General features: G+C 40.4%; 1 protein-coding gene and 1 long non-coding RNA gene across 51 annotated transcripts in view; one reads left to right on the forward strand and one right to left on the reverse strand.

Moving 5' to 3' along the window:
• The window catches only part of ptprk (protein tyrosine phosphatase receptor type K), a 286,195-nt gene that overhangs the window by 219,342 nt on the left and 51,717 nt on the right, over positions 1 to 15,136 (reverse strand). The window lies entirely within an intron of this gene.
• Positions 3,690 to 5,843, forward strand: LOC141379510 (uncharacterized). Its single transcript, XR_012396288.1, has 3 exons — positions 3,690 to 4,523; positions 4,607 to 4,938; positions 5,188 to 5,843. It is a non-coding gene; the product is annotated as an uncharacterized lncRNA (long non-coding RNA).

Below are 15,136 nucleotides of genomic sequence, written 5' to 3' on the forward strand. Positions count from 1 at the left end.
ACCTTCATTCAAAGCGATACGATTATTTGGCATGCGCCACAGACAGATTAATTTCATTCTTTTAAGGAAAAACAGTTCATCTTGACAGTTCCTTTAAATCCAATGAAAGAGAGTTCATTGTACTTAAGAGAATCAATTTCAGTGAACTCCTAAGTTTAATTGAGCTGAGATGACAATTAAATGAGTTAACCGAAACTGGATTTCTAGACTTGTGAACTACTACAGAGTCACGCCCCATTCACACGGGGCGTCAGCGTCAACGCTTCCCAATCACTTTGAATAGGTGACATCAGGCGTTGCCAAACTGCATTGTGGATCCGTCTGCGCCGCTTCAGAGGCGTTGCTCGCTGAAGAAGTTGGGACTAGCTCAACTTTTCAAGCGCCAACAGAAGCGTCAGCCAATCAGATCGCTATATGCAAATCCACCAGCTAGACAGTGGCCTATTGCTGACTGAATTTCATTGGCTGACGCTGCTATGACGATCGCTTCAGCCCCAACTTCCGACACGCCTTCAGTCAAGCGTTGACGCTGAAGCTGCGTGTAAATGGGGCCTAAGGCTGTTCAATGTTTCGTTTCGGCAGCGATATCGCAATGTGTGTCCACAACAGTCGCGTCACAGGATCTGCAATGTCGGATTTATCATAGCTGATCAGCAGCACAGCTCAGACCTCAAGAGATTGATGGAGTCACTGTAGAGTTTATTATCTGCATGCGTTTTTGAGGCCTGCGACTAAATGAGGATTTCAACAGTTTCAATCATTCTGCACAAGAAATCGCACCGTTTGTGACTTTAAAAAGGAGACTCGCAGCACCTTCACTTACAGAGATTGTGAGTGTGCAGAAAAGGAGAGAGCTTGACCATGAAACACCGCGCGACACTGAGAGAGCCCCAAAAGAGAGAGAGCGAGCGCATTCGACACCGAGAGCTCGTGATCTCCGATGTCTGCCATGGATGGCTGATGTCCAAATTTAAAGTAAAAAAGCTTGGTTCAAACCAATCAGCGCGCTCTATTGTACAACTTCATTAATATTCATTACTGTCACAGTGTTTAGACGACAGAGACGCCACGTTGTGTTGGCAAAATAAGCGTGCAGTGTTGCTTTTATAGTTTGCTGCAGTTCAGTTTTGTTTTCATTTTCTCTCTGTGAGAGCTCAGCTGGAGTCACGTGTGGATTAACAGTGTACGCGACGCTCCACAACAATAACTTACGTGTCTAAGGAGGATTATTGTTTACCTGAGAGCTGTTCTCATCTGCAAACGCTGAGATCCGGATTCGCTGCTCGTCTCCTCTTAATAAAGACGCGGCTCTAGTTGCTGGTGATTGTCCTGTCTCTACAGATTTGGTAAGTGAGCGACCAGTGCTCTTTGTTTATTCAGTTTGTTCGTATCGAACTAAGTTAACTATTGCACCGAGTGTAAACATGTTAGCACCACAAACAACTTTAACCTCGTGTAGGATTTTCACCGCATTTTGTGACCGGAATAACACACGCGGCTTTCTGACACTACCTGCCGTGAGCATCTAAGTTTCCGGGAAATGCTGAGTTTATTTTTTTCTCTCATTCGCCGTGCGGTATCAAACATTGCATGAAAAATACACGCTTAGAGCAGATCCTCGAATCAAATATGTCGTTTGTCGCGAGGGGCATAAATGAATTCCCTGAATGAAAGAGCCAAACTGCAGTTAAATCCACCATTTAATCATTTGGCAAATAATTTTACTACAGATGTCCATGTAAACACAGTCACTTTATAAACAGAAAGTCAGCGCGCCCAAATAGACACTCCCACACCATGCCTCTTTTCTTCCTCCGACACTCCCCCCTAAACAGAGCTGGACACGCCCACTTTTCAGACTTTTTCGAAAGTAGAGGTGTGAAAACACCCTGCTGAAACGACGGGGTTTCATGGCCCTTTAACAATATCGCGCAGCCTGACTACAGAGTGTACCGAACACAGCAACAGTCGAGACGGTGAAAATGAAGTGCTCAGTGTTTTCCTCTTCAAGATCTAACAACCCAGAGTCTCCCGCAGGCGTTCACTGGCCTGAATCCACTTCTGTCTGTCTGTGTGTCTGTGTGTGTGTGTGTGTGTGTGTGTGTTGGGGAGACAGACAGCTCCTGAACCGCAGACGCACCTTCTCTTCACACACACACTCTTTGAGGGTGAGCCTCGTGCCTGTGATAATGGCTCTCCGCCAGCTGGTTTACTGATGAGACGTCTCCTGTGTAGTTTAACCTGTCCCCACGCTTTCCTTCCGCACCATTTTACAGCGCTTAAGAACAAAAGACGCCAGTCGGCAGCATATAATTACCCACAAACCTGTGCGACTCCAATCCCTCACTCGCACTTTTACTCAGCGCAGTGTCTCTCTCTCCCAGCAGTGGCGCTTTCCACGTGACACTTAAAAACACAATATTTTTCTCCTCCAGCCCGTGAAGGGTGGAAAAGCCTGATGTGTTCATGTGCGGCGGCGGCGGCCCTGAAATGTCAGGATATGAATAAGAATGTGTTTGAGGAGAGGTCAGCGTTTGGCGCAGGTAATGGCTGCGGTACGGGTGAGCGAGCGCTGATCAATGCAGGAATAAACGGCTGAGAAACGCTGTGGAAAGGCCAGCGAGGCCCGGACGCGCAACACTGAGCAACACCTGAGATTCTGCTGCAGCGCTGCTGGACATCAGCTCATGCGCACCACAGACATACACACATACAGCAAACCACTGAGCCCACACACTGATCACTGCCTGACTTGAGGAATCCTGTGTGTGCATGTGTGTGGTTGCATGTGTATATGTGTGCAAGTATGCAGATGTGTGTGCACATGCGTGTGTTTGTGTGTATGCATGAGCATGTGTGAAAGAGTATGCACGAGTGTGTGTGTGTGTGTGTGTGTGTGTGTGTGCATATGCATGTGTAAGTAAAAGTATGCATGTGTGTGTGTGCATGAGCATGTGTGAGAGTATGCACGTGTGTGTGTGTGTGTTTGTGTGCATATGCATGTGTGTGTAAGTAAGAGTATGCATGTGTGTGTGTGCATGTGTATACGTGCGTGTATGCATGAGTATGTGTGAAAGAGTATGCATGTGTGTGTGTGTATATATGCATGAGCAAATATACATGTGTGTTTGTGTGCATCTGTGTGCATGCATAAGTGTGCATATGTGCATGTGTGAGTATGTGTGTGCACATGCGTGTGTTTGTGTGTGTGTATGCATGGGCATGTGTGAAAAAGTTTGCATATGTGTGTGTTTGTGTGTGCGCATGTGTGTATGTGCATATGTGAGTAAGAGTATGCATGTATGTGTGCATGTGTATATGTGTATATATGTGTGTGTGTGTGTTCATGCTTGTGTCACAGCGTATGCATGTGTGTGTGCATATGCATGAGCATGTATGCATGTGTGTGCATGCATGTGTAAGTGTGCTTATGTGTGTGTGTGCGGATGCGTGTGTATATGTGTGAATTTTAAGCGTTCATGTGTCTGAGTGAGTATGTGTGTGTGCATGCATGCATGTGTGTGAGTGAGCGAATGTATGTGTGTATGTCTGTCTGTGTGCGCGAGGCTGTGTGTGTGTGTGTGTGTGTGTGTGTGTGTGTGTGTGTACATGATGGGGTCCAGGGAGGACGGTGCTCTTGAACTAACCGTCACAGTGTTTGAAAAGTCTGCGATGCGTTTGAGGACCTGCACACACACAGTGGCATGCAGATGTGCTGAGTGTGCAGAAATGTGTGTGTGTGTGTGTGTGTGTGTGTGTCTCCAGGCTCTGCTCTGCTCAGCTCAGAGTGAGTGTGGCTGAAGCCCAGGTGAGATGACAGAGAGAAACAGCCTGTGCTTCTGAAGATCACAGGGAGAGCATGGAGACTGGCTTCTGTCAGCTGCTAGAAACACTCGGCTGATCTGCTGCTCTCCTGTCTGTTAGATCACTCTTAACTAGAATAACAGACCTTCACCGAACTCTCGCCCAGTGTCTGTCAAGCTAATTTATGGTCACAAACTCATTCTGAAGTACTGGTTGTTCATCTAACTCACCTTTCAGCTTATAAAAATATATTTTAAAGGTGCGCATGATCCAGAAGCTGACTGTTTTTTTTTTTTCGTATAGTGACGCAGTTCCTGGAGAAACGGAATAATGAATGAGTAAACAGAGGGCGTGGCTTGTTTTTTCTTCTGCAAACTGATTGGATGTAGTAAAGTAGGCATTTCATTCAGAGAGATGAGGAAAAGGGTTAACATAACCTAACAGACTGTAAATATTATACGAGTGAATTTATTGATGTTTGTTAACATTTTACTTTATAGCAGTGTACTTTTGAATGTTCTTTAATATTGTTTAGCACTTATAGATGCTAAAATGTAACTAAAAAATTGTGTTATACTCTAATTATTGTACATCTGTCTGTAATACTAGATTCTGACAGGTCAGACGTGACATTTCAAGGTATGTTATTCCCAGATAACAACCACTGAATAACACAGACTCAACTGGGAACTGCCATCTAGTGTCTGACCAAGGCGCAGGTTAGTGTATACTCCATCAGCTGTTTTAGTTTCTGTTGTGTTTTTGACTGTTTGTCTCCATCTAGTGTCTGAATAATGCGCAGGTTAGTGTATACTCCATCAGCTGTTTTAGTTTCTGTTGTGTTTTTGACGGTTTGTCTTCATCTTGTGTCTGAATAATGTGCAGGTTAGTGTATACTCCATCAGCTGTTTTAGTTTCTGTTGTGTTTTTGACTGTTTGTCTCCATCTTGTGTCTAAATATTGCGCAGGTTAGTGTATACTCCATCAGCTGTTTTAGTTTCTGTTGTGTTTTTGACGGTTTGTCTTCATCTTGTGTCTGAATAATGTGCAGGTTAGTGTATACTCCATCAGCTGTTTTAGTTTCTGTTGTGTTTTTGCCTGTTTGTCTCCATCTAGTGTCTGAATAATGTGCAGGTTAGTGTATACTCCATCAGCTGTTTTAGTTACTGTTGTGTTTTTGACTGTTTGTCTCCATCTTGTGTCTGAATAATGCGCAGGTTAGTGTATACTCCATCAGCTGTTTTAGTTTCTGTTGTGTTTTTGACTGTTTGTCTCCATCTTGTGTCTGAATAATGCGCAGGTTAGTGTATACTCCATCAGCTGTTTTAGTTACTGTTGTGTTTTTGACTGTTTGTCTCCATCTTGTGTCTGAATAATGTGCAGGTTAGTGTATACTCCATCAGCTGTTTTAGTTACTGTTGTGTTTTTGACTGTTTGTCTCCATCTTGTGTCTGAATAATGCGCAGGTTAGTGTATACTCCATCAGCTGTTTTAGTTTCTGTTGTGTTTTTGTCTGTCTCCATCTAGTGGCTGAATAATGTGCAGGTTAGTGTATACTCAATCAGCTGTTTTAGTTTCTGTCAGCTTTGCATTTAATTAAAGAATTAAGCAATGATTAAAGCTCAGAACAATGTTGAGTGTATACATTTTATGTTTGGTGGCAAGTAGCCATGCAATAAGCCAGATAAAAAAAAATTTTGTAAACTAACTTCATATCAACAGGTACACAACTAGTGTCTTTTTTTGTTTTCAAACGCTGAATTAACAGTAAGTACTTTAAAGGAAAGCATTATGTCTGGAGCTCCTAGATCCTTCATATAAACACAATAACCTCTCTAATTCATGCCAATAATTTCTGCTTTCACTACTCAGAATCCAGTTAAGTGAGAAGCGTCCATATCCTCTGGCATGCCTGGGGCCGGGACGCCTCTATTCAAGAGCCCACTGCTGCAGTCCAGGTAAGAAGATTAAAACAGGAGGCGAATCAGACTGAACACACACACACACACACACACACACACACACACACACACACACACACACACACACAGCCCAATCCCCAGGCCTTCATATCATCACACAATAAATCAGCTCTCAGAGACACAACAGCATCAGCTGAGGTCTGCGTATGTACAGTATCGCTCCATCAATCCACATACTTGCCGCTCCAGACATCAAACCAGCTGGAAAAAACATGTAAACTGGCAGGAATAATGGGAAATGTGGGAAGATCAGGGTTGCTGGCACGACATGAAGCACTGCATTGAACAAAAAATCTCAACTCTTTTGTCTCTTTATGTGTTCAGTCGTGATATTGAAACTTTCTTAAAACAAGACGCCACTGTTTGCTACTATTTTGCTATTAATATATTTAATTAAAGTCGTGGAACATAATAAGTCTTGGAGGTAATACATTTATGATAAAATCTTATTTGTTAGTCTTTGTAATGCACTTTTATTTTTGTTTTATATTTAGTTTTGTACAAGACTGACAAAAGCACTGCAAGTCACTAACTGCTTCAAACACAACTCTTCGTCTTTTTTTTTCTAAATATCTGCAGTTCAGTCTTGATGATGAATGAGATTAGTTCATGTGCCTGATGTGTTTCCTGAGGGTTACATCTCAAGTTACACGTTAAGAGGGAAAACACACTACAAAAACAGAGCAGAACACAGCATGCCGCAACCTGCAACCACACACACACACACACACACACACACACACACACACACACACACACACACACACACACACACACACACACACACACACACACACACACACACACACACACACTAAAAGGTGTTTAATGGCACTGATGTGAGTGTTTTGTTGAGGCCAAATCTGCAGATTTTCTGGTCAGCAGAGTTTTACTGTCCACATCTGCAGGAGGTGATAAGCCATAAAAATGACCCACATTTGGCAGGACACTCAGAACACACACACACACACACACACACCCGTTCATGTCCACTGCAATGGAAAGTTAAGCCCACTGAGAACAGTAACTCCACTAAAAAGGTGTCGTTTTTTCTGAAAATACTTTTCCTGTTTTACCCTTACAAACCATCAGATGCTGAGCTTAACTAAACATACAAACATCAAGCACATTTTACTTTAGGTACGTATACTAACATTAATGGAATTAATAGCAAAAAAATACTATTTTGCTTTTAATTAAACTCGTGAAATATAATGAGTCTTGGAGGTAATATGTTTAAGATAAAATTTTATTTGTTGCCCCTTGTAATGCACTTTTTAAAAGCTATATATATATATATAAATATATATATATATATATATATACACACACACACACACACACACACACACACACACACACACACAYATATATATATATATATATATATATATATATATATATATATATTTATTTATTTATTTATTTTACTTTTATTATCATCCTTTGACACTTTTTTGTATCCGCTGAATATAGCAAAACATCTATAATCGATTAAGTAGTGGAAAATCTTCTCTCATTTACCGTTTTGTTCTGTGTGTGCGAGAACTTGCAAGTCACTAACTGCTTGAAACACAACTCTTCGTCTTTTTTTTTTTTTTTTAGATATCTGCAGTTCAGTCTTGATGATGAATGAAATCAGTTCATGTGCATGATATGTTTAACCATTTCCTTTAGGTACATATTTTAATATCAATAGAGTAGTTGTATTTTTTTAGGTGTCATTTAGTCTAGTGCGGTAATACGGTAATATGCTATACCGCGGGTTCTAAAAATAGCAATGGTGTCAGTTTCAATACCGCTATACCGTCATAAAAAACAATGCACTTAAATTGGAGACAAGTATTAAATAATAAATATTATTTATCTAATGACTACAAATGCGTATGCGTGATAGTCATCACGGGACAGTGTGGAGGAGAGAAAGAGAGAGGTGAGGTAAGTGACCTGCAGTATTTCCGGTATTGACCGAACGAGAAGGGAGACGAGGTAAATACGAATTAGAGGTCTGCATTCCCGCTGCTGTACCGCAGGAGCCGCCGGACCCGACAAAATTTCTTGCGGTGTTGGAATAAATTTCTGAATAAAGCTCGGAAGCGGTCTAACAATATCGCTCCTGAGCGAGCAAGCATGTGCGCGTCCACGTGGATGCTGTTTGTTTGTTTGCAACATGCATGTGTGTGCATGCAGGGTGTGTGTGTTAGTGAATGAGAGAGAGAGCGTCCTCGCCAAGATAATACGAACAAAAATAAAAGGTGACCGCAAACCTAAGGCGGCATATACGGTGTTCAGTTTCTGAATAGTTTAGGCACAAGCCAACAGTTTGGTGACGCTGTCTGAGCTTTACATCATAATTATTTTTATTCCACACGATAATACCGGATACCGAGGTAAAATAGGGAGGAGGTTTGACGGTATCAAAATTTGGATACCGCCCAAGCCTAGTGTAAATATGTCAGAATAACATAATGTGCAGAGTGGAAAAACAATCACTGCACTAAAATTATAACTGCATCAGAGAAAGCAACACTAACTCAACCCATGCTAAGCTTAACTAAACTTTTAAAAATTATTATAGTACACTTTGAGTACATATAATGTAATTAATGTAGTATAGTAAATAGCGTGAATATCCTAATATACTGCAAACACTATCAATAAATAACCTAATCAAATATTTGTTTCATCATCTCATATTTCAGTTTCTTATAAAATCTTCTGACCAATCGAATGCTCTCTAGTGTCTGACATGCCCCGCCCCCTTCTTCTCATTGGCTTTTTTCATATGATGCGCTTGAGCTCGTCCACTCTCACTGCATTATGGTCAATCATTTTGAGCTCTTTTAGTTGTTTTATTTATTTAGATTTTGCTTTGTTTTTAGTACTGCTGTGGTGTTGGGATCTCTAAGATGTACACTACCAGACAAAAGTATTGTAATTGATGTTTACAAGCCTTTTTGCACTATATACGGTTATCTGCCCAACTCTGGTTTGCACTCATTGTCATATGCCCTTAATGTTTTCGTATTGTATTGTATTAATTACAATTTCTATTCTTTCTTTTTTTTTTATAATTCTTTAGGTTACAATTTATGTATATGTTTAGATCACTTTTATGTATATATTTAGACTCAATTTTAGGTAACATGAGTTAGTTTACTAGCTAGAAACCTCAAGCTAGTTGATTTCAGAGAGCAAGACCATTTCTGAAGCTCCAAAACGTACTTCGCGTATACCTTTTAGACATGATAGTTGCTGGCTTTTATACTTCAACTACACCTTAATCTGGACTACACACACACACACACACACACACACACACACACACACACACACACACACACACACACACACACATTCATACATTCACTGACCTTCACATAAACATTTAGTCTGAGTGTCTGGATGACAGTAATGTTTGTGTGTGTGTCGCTGGGAGGAAAGTAGAGAACGTGAGCAGGAGTGAACATGTTTCCAGTGCAGATTTTATAGACTGAGGTCAACACACACTCACTGGCAAAGAGTTTAAGCATGAGACCTCATCACACACACACACACACTGGCTTCTGTGTGCTTTTCTCTGTGGAGGCACTTCTGTTGTTTTCAGCCTCCAACAGAGTCAAAGAGAACAGTCTAGAAGAGCACAATGACACACACACACACACACACACACGCACGCAGCTGTAATGATGTTTCTACTGTATGGACTGTATATTCTCTCCTCTCCCCCTTAACTCACAGCGATCAATCTGCACTTCTACATCTTCACTACACTTCATTCTGTCTGAGTCATGAGCCGCTTTACTCATCAGGACCAATTAAAGTCTCCACAAGGTCAAAAAGTGTGCATTACATGAGGTCCCCACAATGTAAAGAATACAAGATACAGACACACACACTCCTTGAGACAGCAGTAATGGATTGATCATTAACACACTGTTAGCATGACTAACTTCTGTTCCGCATCCAGGGTTAAACAGGGTAAAAAATGAATAAAGATCACAGTAAATCGGTTTAAACTGTGCTGTTGTACGTGGTTATAGACAGTAAAATCTCAAAAATGTGTTGTTTTTTTATTAAAAAATTAGGAAAACACAATGTGCTCAAGATTGGAAATAGCTGACATTGCAATATTTATTTATTACATATAAATTACAGTATTATAATATATATAAAACTGAAGTCAGAATTATTAGCCCCTCATTCATTTTTTCCCTAATTTCTGTTTAACAGAAAGCAGATGTGTTCAACACATTTCTAATCATAATAGTGTTAATAACTCATCTCTAATAACTGATTTATTTTCTCTTTGTCATGATGACAGTAAATAATATTAGACTAGATATTCTTCAAGACACTTCTATACAGCTTAAAGTGACATTTAAAGGCTTCACTAGGGTGATTAGGGTAACTAGGCAGGGTAGTTAGGCAAGTCATTGTATAATGATGGTTGCTCTGTAGTGTAGACTATCTGAAAAAAATATAGCTTGAAGGGGCTAATTTTGACCTTAAAATGGTGTTTAAAAAATTAAAAACTGCTTTTATTCTAGCCGAAATAAAACAAATAAGACTTTATCCAGATTAAAAATTTTTTTTATCAGACATACTGTGAACATTTCCTTGCTCTGTTAAACATCATTTGGGAAATATTTAAAAAAGAAAAAGATTTAAAGGGGGGCAAATAATTCTGACTTCAACTGTATGTATGTATGTATATATATATATATATATATATATATATATATATATATATATATATATATATATATATATATATATATATATATATATATATATATATATATATATATATGTATGTGTTTGTCATATTTGGAAATAAATGGATCACTATAGGCAGATTAGGGCATAGTGAAGAAAGAAATAACCGAAGTTTAAAGTACAATCTCTCACTCACTCTAAAATGATAAATTCTTTACAAATATACATATTAAAACTATAGAAAACATAATATAAAGACATTATATATTGTTTTATAATTTGTTTTGTTCATAATTTTTGTCAAAAACCTTTAAGAAATCTTTATTTGCATAACAAACTGTTCAAGATTTACCAGAAAATCTGTCATTTTCTTTAACCAATACTTATGCTTCAGGCCACATTCCCACTATTTTGACCGATTTATCAGCATAAATATGAAAATAATAATCATTAATGATTATGATGAATTATTTAAGTATTAATTTATTCCCTTCTGTGATTTTTTGTGCTTATATTTTAAATAAATATATAAATATAGTTTTATATATTTATGAAATTCATTTATTTATTTTCTTTTCGGCTTAGTCCCTTTATTAATCTGGGTTCGCCACAGCGGTATGAACCGCCAACTTATCCAGTACATGTTTTACGCAGCGGATGCCCTACCAGCTGCAACCCATCACCGGGAAACCCACACACACTTATTCGCACACATACATACACTATCGACAATTTAGCCTCCCTAATTCACCTGTAACACATGTCTTTCCATGGGGAATTGGATGAACTGAATTGGCCATAGAATGAATGTGTATGAGTGTTTCCCAGGACTGGGTTGCGGCTGCAAGGGCATCCGCTGCATAAAACATATGCTGGAATAGTTGGCGGTTCATTCCGCTGTGGCGACCTCTGAAATGGAGACTAAGCCGAAGGGAAATGAATGAATGATTTCATTGTCAAAAGTAACCCATATCAAGCTGTTTCGACAGGCCGACGCAAATAAAAGTTCGACAGTGAAGCTGTATTCACCAAATCAGCTTTACGAATGGCACATTTCACGCGGAGCACATATTGTTAATAATAACTCATCTGTGACGTGACGATCGAGTCAACCCGTATCATCGTATTGATTTTATTTCAATACAGCGTTCCCGTTCAGCCCTGCCTCTCGTTCCCCGGCTTAGCATCACTTCACAGTAAAAAATCATGAGATGAAAGGGAATTACTCGTCCCCGTGTAGCGCTCCCAACCCTGATCTGTCTCTCCGAGCAGCACAACATGTCAGAAATTAGAAGAGAAATGAATGTTTGTTGTGGCTTCAGCTGAGATTTGCGCTGGTCTTCAGATAAATAACTCATTAACTCAACAGCCAATCACAGACACGGCGCTCAGCTAACCTTCAGAATGGCTAGCATCAGGATGTTGGCAGGTCACGTGTGTGTGTGTGTGTTTGGCTGCACAAAGCAGAAACGGCAGTGAATCGGCCTAGTCATAAAGCTGGGCTTTGAGTCCAGACTAGAGCTGGATTTGAGGCTTTCAGAGAGCAGCACACACTCCTCCTGCCAACCCCTGGCACACACACACACGCACACACACACACCAAGGTAAGCTGATAACAAATACTACCAGAGCCTCGCTTTAAGATTTTCTACACTTTTTTTATGGAGAACTATACTATTATTTAGCACATCTAGGAATATCGCATTAAAAAGTGCTTAATTAGTGCCGTTCCAGCTGCAACCCCTCACTGGGAAACCCCCATAAACTCACCTTCACACACACATATACTACTGACAATTTAGCTTGCCCAATTCACCTGTACCGCATGTCTTTGGATTTGGGGGGGAAACCGGAGCACCCGGAGGAAACCCACATGAACACAGGGAGAACATGCAAACTCCACACAGAATAATCAACTGACTAAGCCGGGGCTCGAACCAGCGACCTTCTTGCTGTGAGGCGACAGCACTACCTACTGCGCCACTGCATCGCCGATAACAGTATATTAAGTATTAATATTGCAGACATGTGCGATAAATTACATTTAATCCATTGGTAGTTTATCTAAATTTGACCAATCAGATGGGGCTGTGCTATCTTTAGCCCCGCCTCTCCAGTAGTTGCTGTTCTGCTATTGGCTGGAGCCCAAAGCTGAACTCAGAGCTGAAAATAAGGTTTATCACTCATTCATAGTGTTTTTAAAACTAAATGTTTGCACCACCACACAGTTTATGAGTCTAAATTCTAATTTACTAGATCTGAAAAAACCACAGCTATTAAAAATAGCATCATAAGATACATCGTTATCGTAATACACAACAACAGTATTGCATATTTTAAGTGTGCAACCAGTGGATACTTAATCTGGGAATGAATTAACGAATGGGAGTGAAGTGATGCAAACAACAAGGGTGGGTCATGTGATCATGAATGTCCAAATTGCATTAATACTACTCTCATTCTTTCATACTATACAGATCCTACCAGTGGTGAAATAAAGAAATGTAGTACTTACTGGAGTAGTATGTGATTTTTTGGGCAGCTCATAATTCACAAAGACCTGCTCGCTCTATTACACTGAGATGACCATACTCACTCAATACTGCTGTTTTACTATTTCTATTTTCACATGTCATTTTACAGACACGTACAGATCAACCGGACCTCTACCGCATCGATGACCTCTCATTCTCTCAAGTACATCCATAAACATTCAGACAGAAAGTTATTGATTTATTTTATTTTTTTAGTTTCTTTTAATGTCTTTAATAATTGTATAAGCCTCTTTTCTTCTTATTTACTTGTGTATTTATCAGCGCTCAGCATAAATGAGCAAGTCTGCTTTTCCGTCCGCTGAATAAGTCATATTTTTATCCATTTTTCAGTGACTATTGACTATATACACTCACCGGCCACTTTATTAGGTACACCTGTCCAACTGCTCGTTCACGCAAATTTCTAATCAGCCAATCACACGGCAGCAACTCAATGCATTTAGGCATGTAGACATGCTCAACACGACCTGCAGTTTAAACTGAGCATCAGAATGGGGAAGAAAGGGGATTTGGGTGACTTTGAACGTGGCATGGTTGATGTTGCCAGACGGGCTGGTCGGAGTATTTCAGAAACTGCTAATCTACTGGGATTTTCACGCACAACCATCTCTATGTCTGTTTGTGTATGTGTGTGTCTTTCCTTACCTGTTTGTGTGGTTGTGTATGCGTGTCTGTTTTTGTTTGTGTGCGTGTGTATGTGTGTGTGAGAGACTGCATGTATGTATGTGTGTGTGTGTGCGCATGTCAGTGAGTAAGAGCACATAGTATCAGGTAAGAGTCATCCAATACCTCCGCACACATTCCACACTCCTCTCTTTTGTCACATAGTAATTAAGCTTGCTGATCCCAGACCAGCTAAACCGCCCCGCACCAGCAGCACCACCATAACACACACACACACACACACACTCGGGGCGGGACAGGACGATCTGATGCATGCTTCATTCTCCACAGCTCATCACACACACACTAATATAGAGCTGGAGAAGGATTCGAGAATCTCTGCTTCTCCCCCGGGGTCTTGATGGTCCCCCCGCGGCCCCGTCTCTCCGCATTACAGTCTCCTGACGCTCCATCATTTCACCCTGATAACGTCTCCTGACCTTCAAGGGCAGAGATTAGTGACTGATGAGCAATGCAGATCAGGGCCATTAACAGACAGCACAGATTAAAATAATGTGGAGTGTGTCATGTGTCCGCCACGGGCTCCGCTCCATCACCACAGTCAGCAAGTGTGTGTCCATCGGATCTGGTGAGGCCCCTATCTAGGATGCACACTTTAACGGCACACTTGACGGGTCTGAAAAGTCCCATGATTGGTCTGAAGTGAATTTTTACCAACACATTTTGGGAGGAGGATGATATATTGTATTTTTTTTCCTCAGCTGTATCCCATTTCCACTTCACTGTGCTGCAGGAGAGGGTGAGGTCTAAAAGGGATACAGCTGAGGATACTCGCATCATTCTTTTGTGACACTGTGCAACAAATACTGTGTTTACATTACTGTCAGGGTTGGGTTTAGAGTTGAGGTAGGGGTAGACGTTAATACAATACTAATAATGCGTAATTTAATAAATAAAATTAATACTTTAGGTTAACTTCTGATGGCGGGTGTAGCCCTTCTAGCAACAACCGCAGAAGTGACCCAAGCTGACGTCATGATTATTCATCATTATCTGCCGAAATACATGAAGGTAAGCAACTGTTTAACTGGGAGAGGAATAGAGAAAATATTCTCGTAACATAAACAGTTTGTATCTTACGGGAATAAAGCACATTGTCCAGTTATATTTAAAATAATCAGTATTACCCTCTCTGTAAACATACGAGTGTATTTGACAAATTTTAAATGGTTTGTTTAGCTTGTAGTCATGTGTATTTAAGTGTCTGAAATCTAAAATAAATGTTATGTTTGAAAGCGTGGATAAAAAGTGATTTATGACCAGTGCTGCGTATCTCTTTCCGTGCCTAAGTGTGCACCGACGGATTTTAGTCATTGATGACTTGCGCTCTGAATGCTCTAATCACACCGGTGTGATTGTACGCTTCAGACACCAGTGAAGGCTGATCACACT

The sequence above is a fragment of the Danio rerio genome, chromosome 20 (assembly GCF_049306965.1).
Source record: "Danio rerio strain Tuebingen ecotype United States chromosome 20, GRCz12tu, whole genome shotgun sequence".
NCBI lineage: Eukaryota > Metazoa > Chordata > Actinopteri > Cypriniformes > Danionidae > Danio > Danio rerio.